We start from the raw sequence: 12,482 nt of genomic DNA, 5'->3' as shown, positions 1-12,482 counted from the left end.
ACTGAGTAATTCTTGCACTTACCCACAGCTACCAATAACATCAAAGCAGAAAGATAATTGCTGTCACTGCATGAAAAAGGACCATTAGTTCATCCTAATGCTGCAGGAATTGGGGAACATAATTATTTTTGCATTAAAAGAACTTTGAGAAACAAGTGGGAAAAGTTGGATCTACTGCTCATAGCCCTCCAAGAATGGATCCACTTTAATGTTAGCCTTTTGCCACCGGGAAGCATACCAAAAATCAGAGCAGATAACCCATACTATAATCCAGAATGGCTCCAAACTAGTGTCCCACCAGCATCCTGGGCACTTGGATCCTCTTAGGGACCATTAAGTATGGAGGATCTTTAAAAAATTCTTGAATAAATGAATGATTATGTTTATTAAAAGTTGGGGTTATGCTGGGCTGGGGATGTAACTCAGAGACAGAATGCTTGCCTAGCATGTGTGATGCCCTGGGTTCCATCCCCAGTGCTGAAAAGCAAAATGGGTGGGGGAAGGTCTGTTCACTTTTGTTTTATTATAATAGCTGAGACCTGGACAGCAATAGGAAACCAAAGGGTTTGGCTACAAGAAAAAGGTAACCCACCTAAAACTAGCTTCAGTAGGTGAGGCATATTTGTCTTAGGAATCTAGAGAGGTAATCTGAGATGAGAGTAGCTACTCATCATAAACCGCTAAGCCCTTTTGTCTTTTTTCCTAGCCTTTCCTATCATGTGGCTTTTGTTCTCATGGTCGCAGATGACTGCTGTCCCCACACCCAATCAGTATGTCCAGTCTCTAGACAGGAAAAAGAATGAGTAATAAAAAGGCAGAGAGCAAAAGGAAATCCTCCTAGGGATCTTCCTTATCATTTTATTGTTCCAAACTGTGTCACATGGCCACTCATAGTTGTAAAGAGCTAAGAAACTGTAGTTTACTTTTCAGACTTGATGCAAGAGAAAGACAAGCAAGGAAAGGGGTGCAAATGGCTTTGGGAAAGCCAACCCACATTTTCTCCATTCCTTTGAGACCATTTTCTTTACTTTCTTACTCTGTCAGGCTTAAGAACTGTTGAATGTCGTATGAGTCAAGTTTCCCCAGAGAAACAGAACCAATAGGACACACATGTATACAGTCACATGTCGCTTTATTGTGGGGGAAAACGTTTTGAGAATGTGTTGTTAGGCACTTTTGTGGTTGTACTAACATAGGCTAAGACAACATATTGTTTTACAGCAAAATTTTTTTTGTAAGTAGGAATATAGTATAAAAGTACAGTATAGTAAATACATAAAACACTAGGAGAGTCATTTATTATCGTCATTGTTTTATACTTTACATAATTATGGTATACCTTTGCACAGCTGGCAGTGCAGTTGGTTTGTTTCCACCAGCATCACCACAGAGTGACAGGTTGTAGTGTAATATTATGTTGGCTCTGACATCACTAGGACATAGAACCTTTTCAGCTCCCTTATAATTTGTGGGACCACTGTTTTAAACACGATCTGTTCTTGACCAAAAAAATCATTTGTAGCTCATGACTCTGTGTGTGTGTGTGTGTGTGTTTGTGTGTGTGTGTGTGTGTGTGTGTGTGTGTGTGTGTGTGTGGAGGGGCTCTGGGGAGAGTTGATGGATTGTAAGGAATTGGATCATATGATTATGGAGGCTAAGAAGTCCCAAGATTTGTAGTTAGCAAGCTAGAAACCCAGGAGACCAGCAGTGTAAGTAGCAGTCTAGAAGGTGTCAGGCTCAAGACCCAAGAAAATGTGATGTTTCAGTTTGTGACCAAAGGCAGGAAATGACCAATGTCACAGCTCAAGCAGTAAGTCCAGAGAAGCTCCCTTTTACTTGAGAGAGAGTCAGCCTTGTTGATCTCTTCAGGCCTTCCAGTGATTCCAGGAGGGCCACTCACATCAGGGAGAGCAATTTCCCTTACTCGGTCTTTGGGTCAAATGTTAATGTTGGGTACCCTGTGGCCAGTCAAGTTGACATAACATTAACCTGCACAAATATTGTGTTAGAGATGGGCCAAATGGAATAACAACAACAACAACAACAAAAAGGTACTTGATTACTCTGCAGGATTCTAGTTCATTCTGTATCTAACAAACTGAGTGGTCTTGGGCAAGTCATTCAACCTCTTTGAATTTTTTCTACCATCTGTTATATAAGGAACTTTAAATAGAAGACCTTAGGCCCCTTTTAACTCCATTATTCTATGATTCTATGAAATATTTCCCAGTGGAAGGAGCAGGGTATGTGCTTAGATGGGAATATAAACTTGGTTTGCAGTTAGTTAATTAATTATATTTTCAAGTTTTCACTGAACTGAGAATTTTGTTCTGTTTGATGATATGCACATCCCTTTGGAAACCTCTATATTGTTGTTTTGCTTAGAAAAAAATAATACAGAGGTAAGTCCAGCTTAGTGTATTCTCCAAAGATTATAAATCCACAATTTAGTTCAGTCAAAATTAATTGTACTTTAGTTCTTAGATTTAAAGATTCAAGCTTATTTTTTGCTTTTCCTGGAACCTAGAGAATTCATCTTACCAGGTCTCTGCATCAAGCAATATTTATTATATGCCTGCATCTGCATTTTAGTGGACTTGTATGGTATCATTTTTCTGGAAGATGGAATCCTTTTAATAGTGGGTTAATTTGCACTTGTGGAATTGCCATTTGTAATAAACAGCAGCCTAACTCCTGGAAGAAATAAAACTTATCACCTAAAGGAAATTCTGAAATGATTTGGGCTTTCTTAAGCCTTGCCCAAGTCAGAATCTAAGGCAATACGAGCAGAACAGACCAAATGGAATTGATTGTTTCCATAAGTTTCTACTCAAAGCCATTTTTTTTTTCTAAATAGTGCATAGCATGCTTCCCTCAATGTCACATGCTTTATTTCTGTATTTTCTTGCCACATCATTTCTCGAGGCCTGCTATATTTAATTCTGCTTTCAAAACATCATGTCCATCAGTCTACTCAAAGCTCTGTTGTCTCATTCCTAGATATTAAATAACCCCTACTTGTTCTCCTGGCCCTCAGTATTCTCCTTTTGTCCACCCACACACTATATTAGAGAAAACTTTCTCAAATACCACTGTTCTCTTGTCATTATCATTAGTGTTCAGGATATACTCAAAACTCTTAACTTGACATTTACTGTCCTTCATAGTCATAATCCCATGATCCAAACCTTGATTTCTTCTCTTTTTCAAAATAACCAACTTCTTTTATCTAATTGTGCCCTTCCCCATTCAAAAGATTCTGAAGTAGTGCACACACACATTTGTACACACACAAACAAATGCACCTGTATGTAGGTGTACTTGTACATATAAGACAAATTTATAATAAATAATAAATAAATTTGAGAAATAAAAGTGATAATAAATAAGACAAAATTAGGTTAGTGCCCAAAATGTATGCCATATGATCTTTTTTTTTTATAAAAGCCAAGGTAACTCATGGATTTAATCTTAAATTTCTCAGCAACCAAAGCTAAAAACCTAATTTCAAAATTCACAGAAGCCAAAGGCTTGAACACACATGTGTCTTTCAGTCAGACTACAGTTTTTCCTTGCAATGGGACCTGAAACACTCACAAAATATTCTTATCAGACTTATACAAGTACTGAAATATTTGGGTTTTATATTGTTCCTCAATGTGGCTGATTGACATAATTTCAAATAATAACTTAATAAAAGAGATAATAAGAAGGGTTGATGCAGTCAGAGATCATCTCTCTCTTGATGGTTTGCTTTATTCCAAGAATAAAATTTAGTCTCTATAGGGGAAAGCCAGGACTGCAAATTCTTCCAGTAATCCTTTGTTAGTGTTATTTCTTGCAACCAGGCTTTTGCATTTTTTAATCATTTTAGTTTTTTATTAAAGTGACACACATATGTAGTTTGAAAAGCCAAAGTCTTATCACACTGTTGAAATCATGAGAACCCTTTCTCTTTGTGCTTTGGGTCAGGTCCTGCCCCCTAGAGATAACCCCTTTCTGTTTCTGGCATTTCCCCCATGTTTCTAAAATTAAAGCTCCCGTAAGTTAGTGCTAGGGATGCTCTTTGCTACTGGGTTGGAAGTTTTTACTGCTTTTTATTCCAGGATTTCAAATTCACTTTTTTTCCTATCTTTTAGTTTATGTCTCGTTTCTATTTTTATTTTATAATCTACTTCCCTCTTTTGTATGCCATTACATGAGTTATCTAGTTGAAAAATCTAATCATGTTTCTTTTTTAAGTCCTAGTTCCATAAAGTTTATTTTACAGAGAGAAATTTTGTCCTAATGCTTTTTGTTGATTTTCTTCCTTAGGATTGCATTTCACTAAGTGTTCTGGAATTTTGTATGGCAGACTCATTTTCAGTGCACAGTTTTTGAGTTTTATTCTTTCTTCTGTGTTCTTCCCTTCTGCCTGGTAGTCTAGACTCCCCAGACCCTTTAACCTCCAAGTCAAAATTGTGATTTACTAATATTCAGATCTTTTGCACCCCAGTGATGTGGAGACTGGTGCAGTTTTGGTGATCTAGGCTTTTTGGTTCTGTATCTTCTAATCTCATGCTCACAGCCCTTATTAGTATTTAGCTCAAAGGAAACCAGCAGCTTTGTTTTCTTCAGCCACTTTTTACAGGCAAGTTAGTGTGTCCATTCCCTGGCTTTAAACTTTGGGGCTGACTCTACACTCTTAACATGAAACATTTTTATAACCACTGGAACAGAACTTGTGCCCCCTCTACTGCCTGCTTCAGATCCTGGGCCTTGTAGCTTTGGCTTTACATATTGCTTTGCATTTCTCTTCTCTTTCTGGTCCAAGGAGGTGCTTATCTTGTTTTTTCAACTGGCAAAGCTATTTTGGCTTCCTTTATTATGTTTTACCTATCATTCCTATGGGTTTGGAGTAGAGGGGAACATTTCAAGGTCTGAACTTAACAGTAAAGTCTGTAGTTTTCCTTTCAAATACATAGGTAAGAATCTGAATCTTTGGAGGAAGGGAAAAGGCAAGGATTAACAGTGACCTAATGCTCCTGAGGGCTTCCAAGCATGTGTACACCTTTCACTCAGCCCCAGTCTGTCTACGGAACAGGGATCTGTATCTCCTTTTATCATAGGGCCTTCTGTAGAGATAGGGTTGAGTAGAGTCACTCTAAAAATGTATTCATTCTGGAAACAGTTCAATAAATGATTCTGGGGTGGGGGAGCCTTAAAACCTGCTCATTTCCTGAGACTACAATTCTAAGCCCAATTCCTCTTATTTTCTTCTGCACAAATGAAGCAGTATTAATTGTTGTCTTTAGTAATTATTTCAGTTTTTTTTTTCCTCCAGAAATCCTCTTTTGTAACTCAGAATTGCCTTTTGTAGGTCCCTTCTGAGACCTCCTCCAAAACCTATGGTTTACAGAGCCTTGAGTAGTAGCCCAGCATTCTACAAAGAAGCTGCTCCTGCTGACGCTATGGGAGAACAGCCTCAATTTCTTTAGGTTTCATGCCTCAGCAAGGCTATAACTGACAAACTCTGAAGCTTGGGAAAGGGAGCAGGGTGAATCCAATAAAGACACAAAGCTTGTCTAAAGAAGTAGTGAAGAAATGTTAGAGTTAAAGCTATATTCAAAGGAAATGAGAGTTTTCTGCCCAAGAAAGTTTTTATGGTAACTTGAGTCTATCTGAAATATGAGCAATTACTTAAAGGTCATTAGAAAACCAGGATTTTTTTTCCTGCTGCCTTCCGCTAGTTTGCTAAATTAATTGTGAGCAGAACTGCCTTGTGGCAGGATGATGAGCCCAACCAGCTCAGAATTGTTTTATATTTCAAGTTTTAACAATCTAAGCAGAATGTGTTTCCTGTTCCTGAAGTTTTCATCATAACCAAAGTATGTTATCTTCAGGAAGATTAGAAAGTTTTAGCAAAGAAGTGTGTAAGTGAGAGAGAGAGAGTGTGTATGTTAGTTTTTTTTCCCCATTTGGATGAGTTTTTAAATGGCCCAAACTGTGTGTTATCTTTATCTTCTCTAAACGACCAGAAGAATGGTTTTCCCAGGAATGAGTGCAGGGCTGGCTGGCATTCATGTTAAAATGAGGAAAGGAGCTTATTGACTTCATAACCACATAATCCCATCTGTAATGTTGCCACCAAACACAGGGAGAGGCTTCTGGGGATGGTACAATGGACTGTGAAGTTGACTGGAAAATAAACAATGTAGCTATTATATTTGCCTTGGAATCTGCTGTTCACCACATCACAGGATGTGGTGCTTGGGCACTGCCTTCTCCCCAGAGCACAGGCAGCTGGGCCCCCAGGCTCCTTCATGTGGCTCTGTTTGGTCCAAAAGTCTACAGCTGGGGTAAGAAGAGGTTCTCTCCACAATGTGTGATGACATGAATGCCACCTTACTTTTCCAATTCTTGTACAAACATTCTTTTCTACTGTTCTTTTGGTCTACACAAAGCTCCAGCTCAGGGGATAGACCACAGATGTTGTAACAGAGAGTATATTTTCTTATGAACCAAGCACCATACATTGCTCAATGCACAGCCTGCAAGTGTGCTTAAGAAGTGTTATGGAATAAGGTGATTTTTCAAAGAATATTATAAATTAGAATGCCTGCTAAAGTTTTGGCAACTAATTTATTATTTACTAGGTATTCTGAGTTCTTTATAGGCCTCCTCTCATTTAATCTCTACACCATGTGATGTTTCAACACACATATATTATATAATCATGTAAAACATATCTTGCCTTCAAATATTTATCACTCCTTTGAAGCAAAAACATTCAAATTGCCCTTTTCAAGATTTTTGAGGTATATAATATGCAATCACTCTCTATATTTATCCTGCTGTGCAGTAGCGCACCAAACCTTTTCCCTGCTCTTGCCAGTCACTGGCAACCACCATACTACTCTCAAAGTCTATGAGATCAGCTTTCTGGATTTCACATGAGTGAGATCATGTAGTACTTGTCTTTCTATGCCTGGGTTATTTTGCTTAACTTGATGATCTCTAGTTCCGTCCATGTTGTTGGCAAATGGCAGAATTTCCTTCTTTTTATGGCTGACTAATATTCTATAGTGTATCTGTATCACACCTTTATCCATTCAGCAATAGGTGGACACTTAGATTGTTTCCATTTCTTGGCTCTTGTGATAATGTGGTGGTAAACACAGAAGTACAGATGTCTTATTGACATACTTATTTTATTTCCTTTGGATATAGACCAAGGAGTGAAATTGCTGGAAGATGGCTGTACTATCAGCATTATGCAAGGGGTGAATTATATTTTCATTTATATATTTCATTTGAGTATATATGTAGGGTTGCAATTACTGGGTTACATGGTAAATATACATTTAACTTGTTATGAAATTGTCAGACTGTTTTCCAAAGTAATTACCATTTTGAACCAACTGAGCTACATCCCCAGTCCCTGGACACTTCAGTTCTTGATTTTATCAGATGTTTTTTATTTTCTTTTTCTTTTCTTTCCTTTTCCTTTTTTTTTTTTGGTACCAGGGAATGAACTCAGGGGCACCAGCCACTGAGCCATATCCCCAACCCTTTTTCATATTTGCACCTCGCTTTTATTGAGGCTGGCTTTGAACTCAGGATCCTCCTGCCTCAGCCTCCTAAATCACTGGGATTACAGGCGTTCTTGTTTTGTTTTTAATCATTCTGACAGTTGCCTGGTGATTTCTCACTGTGGTTTTAATTTGCATTACTCTAGCCCTGGCCATGCATCTGGGAGGCTAAAGCAGGAGGATCAGATCACAAGTTCAAGAACAGCCTGGGCAACTTAATAAGAACCTATTTCAAAATAAAAAGTAAAAAGTGCTGGGGGTGTACCTTAGTGATAGTGCCCGTGCATTCAACCCTAGGAACTTGCCCACATGCGCACACACAAGTACATGTGTATGCGTGCCCCCCCCACAATTGCATTACCTTAATAAATAATAATGTACTTTTTCGTGTGTGATCTTTCTATCTTATTTGGTAAAATATTTGCTTAAGTCTTTTGCATACTTAAAAATTGAATATTTTCTTATTATTGAATTTTGAGGTTTAATAATATTTTTCTTTTATAGATCAGTCTTTTGGTGTGATATCTGAGTCTTTGCTTAATTCAAGAGAACAAAGATTTTTTTCCTATATTTTCTATTTAAAATTTTCATAGTTCTAGATTTTACCTTTAGGCCTTTTATCTACTTTGAGTTAACTTATGTCTATAGTACAAGATTTATTTTTTGCCTATGGATGTCTCATTATTCCAGTGTCATTTGTTGAATCAATAAGGCCATAGGATAACATAGAAAAGTGCAGAGTTAGGTATAGGAGAAGTTGGGTTCTATCCTGGAACATCAACTCTAACATTAATACCAATAACTCTAGTAAGAAAGAGTAGATCCATGCTGGGGATTTGGGATATTGACCAAATTATATTATTAAATTGTGTGCATGTATGAATATGTAACAATAAATCCCATCATTATGTACAACTATAATGCTTCTGTTAAAAAATGTGGAGCTGGGCATGGTGACACACTCCTGTAATCCCAGTAGCTCCGGAGGTTGAAGTAAGAGGATCACAAGTTCAAAGTCAGCCTCAGCATGAGGCCCTATGCAATCTAGTGAACCCTTTCTCAAAATAAAATATAAAATGGGCTGTGAGTATGGCTCAGTGGTTAAGCATCTTTGAGTTTAATCCCTGGTACCAAAAAATAAAATAAAAAGAAAAGAAAGAAAGAGTAGATCCGAGCAGTGGGTAACCAAGCACTTCATGTACAGGAAGGAGCACATGCTTTCCAGGCAGACGGTGATGGTTTCTGCTGCATACTAACCATTTGTCATTAGCAAGTTTCTGTATCTTAGTTTTAATTTTTTTTCTTTTGTAATGTGAAGCTAATCCATACCTGGCAAAGCTGCTTTGTTTTCAATTAGATAATGCATGTGTATCTTGAGAGATGGGAGATGCTCAGTAGTGGCAACATTTATTGTTCTCAAAAGATCTGGGAAATAGTCTATTTGGAAAGTTCCAAGAATTAGAGCATCCTTGGTTCCCATCATTTGCTGATCAGAGTCTTCTTGATGGCTTTTTAAGTCTTCCTGCATCTACTCTTTAATAATCTCTGCTTCTTTCCCCTTTGTTTGCCTTTTGTGTGCTTTTACTGCTCATCTTTTGGGACAGCTGGAGCTTTCATTTCTGTATTCTCCTTGACATGTTTCCTCTCAATAGCCTGGGCTCTTCCTCCTGAGAAGTGAACTGAACTTGTCCGGACCTTAGGGGTACATCGCTGCCTTGTTCACCCCTATAGTTCCTGACATTGCACTCATAAAGGGTATGTACATACATATGAAGTTCAGGGAGGGGCTCTCAGGCTAAGTAAGAACACAGCATGAGTGACACTGTGCAGAGCAGAAGCCAGGTCATTTCTTGCCTCCCTCACCATCCTCAGACAAAGTAAACTTCATTCTGCACCCTTTACTCAAATTCTCTCCCAAATGAGAGAGATGCCTTTTTTAGGGTTTGCCATGTGAGGATTGTTTTCCCTTTCTGGATAAAACTGCCCTTGAAATCTTTGCTCACAATGAGACAGAAGTGATGAAACACTCATGGGACAGACCAGACAAGGGTTTTCTTACCATTGATTCCTTATTCATTACAGCACAGTGGGAGGAGGGACCCCCCACACTTCGTTGGCTCTAAGCCTGAAAACAGTGGTCACAACAGCTTCAGGGCTCCAGGGTGGGTAGAGAGCAGCTCACTGTGCAGTGGACATGGGCAGCAGAGGGCCCTAAAACTTGCAGCCAGCCACTAGAGTAACAGTGGGAAGGATTTCCTGGAAGTCAGAGGTGGGAGGAAGGAGTATTTTAACTGCTTTCATTTTTTTTAATTCTATATAGAAATTAAGAATACATAATGCCATTCAAAAATTACTTTTATTTATTTTACTTGAAAAACACACTTCTAGGATTGGGAATACAACTGAGTGGTAGAGCATTTGAGGTCCCAGGTTCAGTCCCCATCCCTCAAAAACAAAAAATTACATTTCATTCCTTCCTTCATTTCCTTATCTATTCACAGGACTCTACAGAGAACATGAAGTCTAACACTCTCAGTCCATGGTCCCTGTCCAAATCCTCTGAAGTATAGCATGCTTAACTTCCAAAACTTTGGTTTTCTGCAGGTCTTTGCCAAACAAGTTCTAGTGACATCTTCCTGTTGGAATATGGGCAGAAGTAAAATAGAAAATTTCATCAGTATTGGTGTTCACTGTTGCCTAGCCAGGGACAGCCCCCTGCATAGACCTTGCCTCCTTGGAGGGATGAAGCTGGGGAATTGGTGGCATTGGTGAGCTCCAGGAAGATATATAATGCAGCTGTGTGAATTAGGGCTAGTGGGCTACCAAATGTGTTTCCACTTTACTAGGTCCCTGCCTCAAAAGTAACTACTGAGTTCCAGTGAAGATGGCAGATGGAGCTTGTGTAATTCTCCACTTTCTCCCAAAAACCTGTTGAAATGACATCAGATACTTAGATTCGTAAACAGATACTACATAGGCTAAGTGGTGTGTCTGAAGGAGTCAGTTAAACTGGAATAGCTGGAAGAAGCATTTAGCTCAATACCTTCATTTTACATAGAGGACAAATGGCTTGTGCTACGTCATAATTCAGCAACACTGGACAATCAGACCCAGCCAATCCAGATCTTGGACTTCTGGGGTAGTCTTCTTGCTAAAACATGGTGGGTGTTATACCTGGGTGTGAAGGCAAAGGTAAAAGGTAAAGGGATAAATTGGTCTAGAATTTCCCTGTTGACTAGTCTTCTTGAATATAAAGTCTATTTGCTTACTCTCATTTTAAAGTACTTAAAATGTTATTTTTATCCAAGCTCATTTCTTATGTCCTTTGGATAGCAGAACTCTAGAAAACTCAGTTGGTTGTACCACTGAATAATTTAGCATATTTTAATTATAATGTCTGTTTATGACCCTGGACTAACATAAGCTAATGTTTCTACCATCCCCTGGGGAAAATCAGACTAGGTCCATGTTTTAAGAAGAGACTAAACCCTTAGCTACTGTGGGGCGAACAAGGAGCCCTAACTCACATGTCCCAACAAGGTCTATGATTAGGATTAATATGGCCTGAGTATGAAACTTCTGGAAATAAGGCTTCTGCTACTGCTTAACACTTACATAGACTGAAGTCCCTTTTTGTGCTTATTAAGCATCTGTAATGGTCATATTTATCTCTAGTCTTTTGGCAAACCTGCTTGAGTTTTTCCTTTTCTCCTTCTTCCCTCCTTTTTTCCTCACGTGTTTTGTGAGGTGAAGCTTACCATAAACCCAAGGTGGAGATCCTAAGATGAGAAAGATTGCCCCTTCCTGCAAGTGGCTCTTGGAGGCAGATACCTAGACACACAATTTATTTCGTTGTAGCAGTTATCTTAATTACCTGCTTGAAGTGCAGTAGGAGTGGAAAGAAAAAAAAAAAAATCTCTCTAGTCAGTCAGGAAAGACTTCAGGAGGAGGAGACATTAGACCTAAGACATAAACACTATATAGGAGGGTCCAGGGAGAACAGTTCAAAAGGAACATTTTAGGCTGGGGACACCTTCTGTAAAATATCCCAGAGGCTGAGAGGGACTGTATGGGCGAACCACACATGATTCTGAATTACTGAAGGATGAAGGTTGGTACGACTAGTGGTGATAGGCGAGAGGCAGAAATGCCAGGCAGAATTTGGAAGTCAGAAAGTGTTGCACAAAGGAGAACCAAAAATGGAAAAGCCAGTCAAGGAAACCATTATGCACAGAAGAAGGGCTTTCAGAGAACTAGTTTTATACATCTGTGGTGCAGTTTTCTTCCTCCATAGCAGAGATGGTATTGGGTCCAATTGTCCCTTAGAGATATGACCAATGGTTTGTTTCAAATGCTCATCTGCTTTCAGGCTGTATAGGGTGCTTCAGTTGCAGATTAGAGCATTTGCCAATTGTCCGGGTTATTAACTGCTGGGGAGAGGTGTGCTGGCTGTCCTAGCTGGGCTTCCTGGTGGTAAGGATACTGGGTGTTTTCTTTTGCAGGCATCAGCCTTTCTTCTGTTTTCTTCTCTTTCAGCTTTTATTGCTAAGTCATTTGCAGACCCTGAGAACTCTAAGAAGCAAAGAGAGATGCAGGCTTTCTTTGTCTTTTGTTTGATATGTAAATTAGAGTCCTGGAATTATTAAAAGCATTGATAATGCCTTCCTGCCTATAACTGGTGGTTTCATATTTGTCAGTAAACTCCCCTATGCAATAAATAACCTTATCCTTCATTTGTACTCATCTTGCTTTTCTCAGAATTCAGTTAATCTTGGCATTTCTTCAATTCCTTCCTAATGCTAATTTCTTTACAATAACGTGCCTTTAAGAGAGAACACATAAAGTCACAATCAATTAGTAAATTGTGTTTTCTACAATTGAAATACAAACACATTAATTATTTCTGAACAA

At 38.7% G+C, this 12,482-nt stretch overlaps 1 protein-coding gene across 1 annotated transcript in view; it reads left to right on the top strand.

The window, feature by feature from the left end:
* Positions 1–12,482, top strand: part of Smyd3 (SET and MYND domain containing 3) — a 706,977-nt gene that overhangs the window by 558,306 nt on the left and 136,189 nt on the right. The gene's annotated exons all lie outside the window — the stretch shown is intronic.

The sequence above is a fragment of the Callospermophilus lateralis genome, chromosome 13 (assembly GCF_048772815.1).
Source record: "Callospermophilus lateralis isolate mCalLat2 chromosome 13, mCalLat2.hap1, whole genome shotgun sequence".
Lineage (NCBI taxonomy): Eukaryota > Metazoa > Chordata > Mammalia > Rodentia > Sciuridae > Callospermophilus > Callospermophilus lateralis.
The sequence above is the reverse complement of the archived record's forward strand: the minus strand, read 5'-3'. Positions and strand labels throughout refer to the sequence as shown.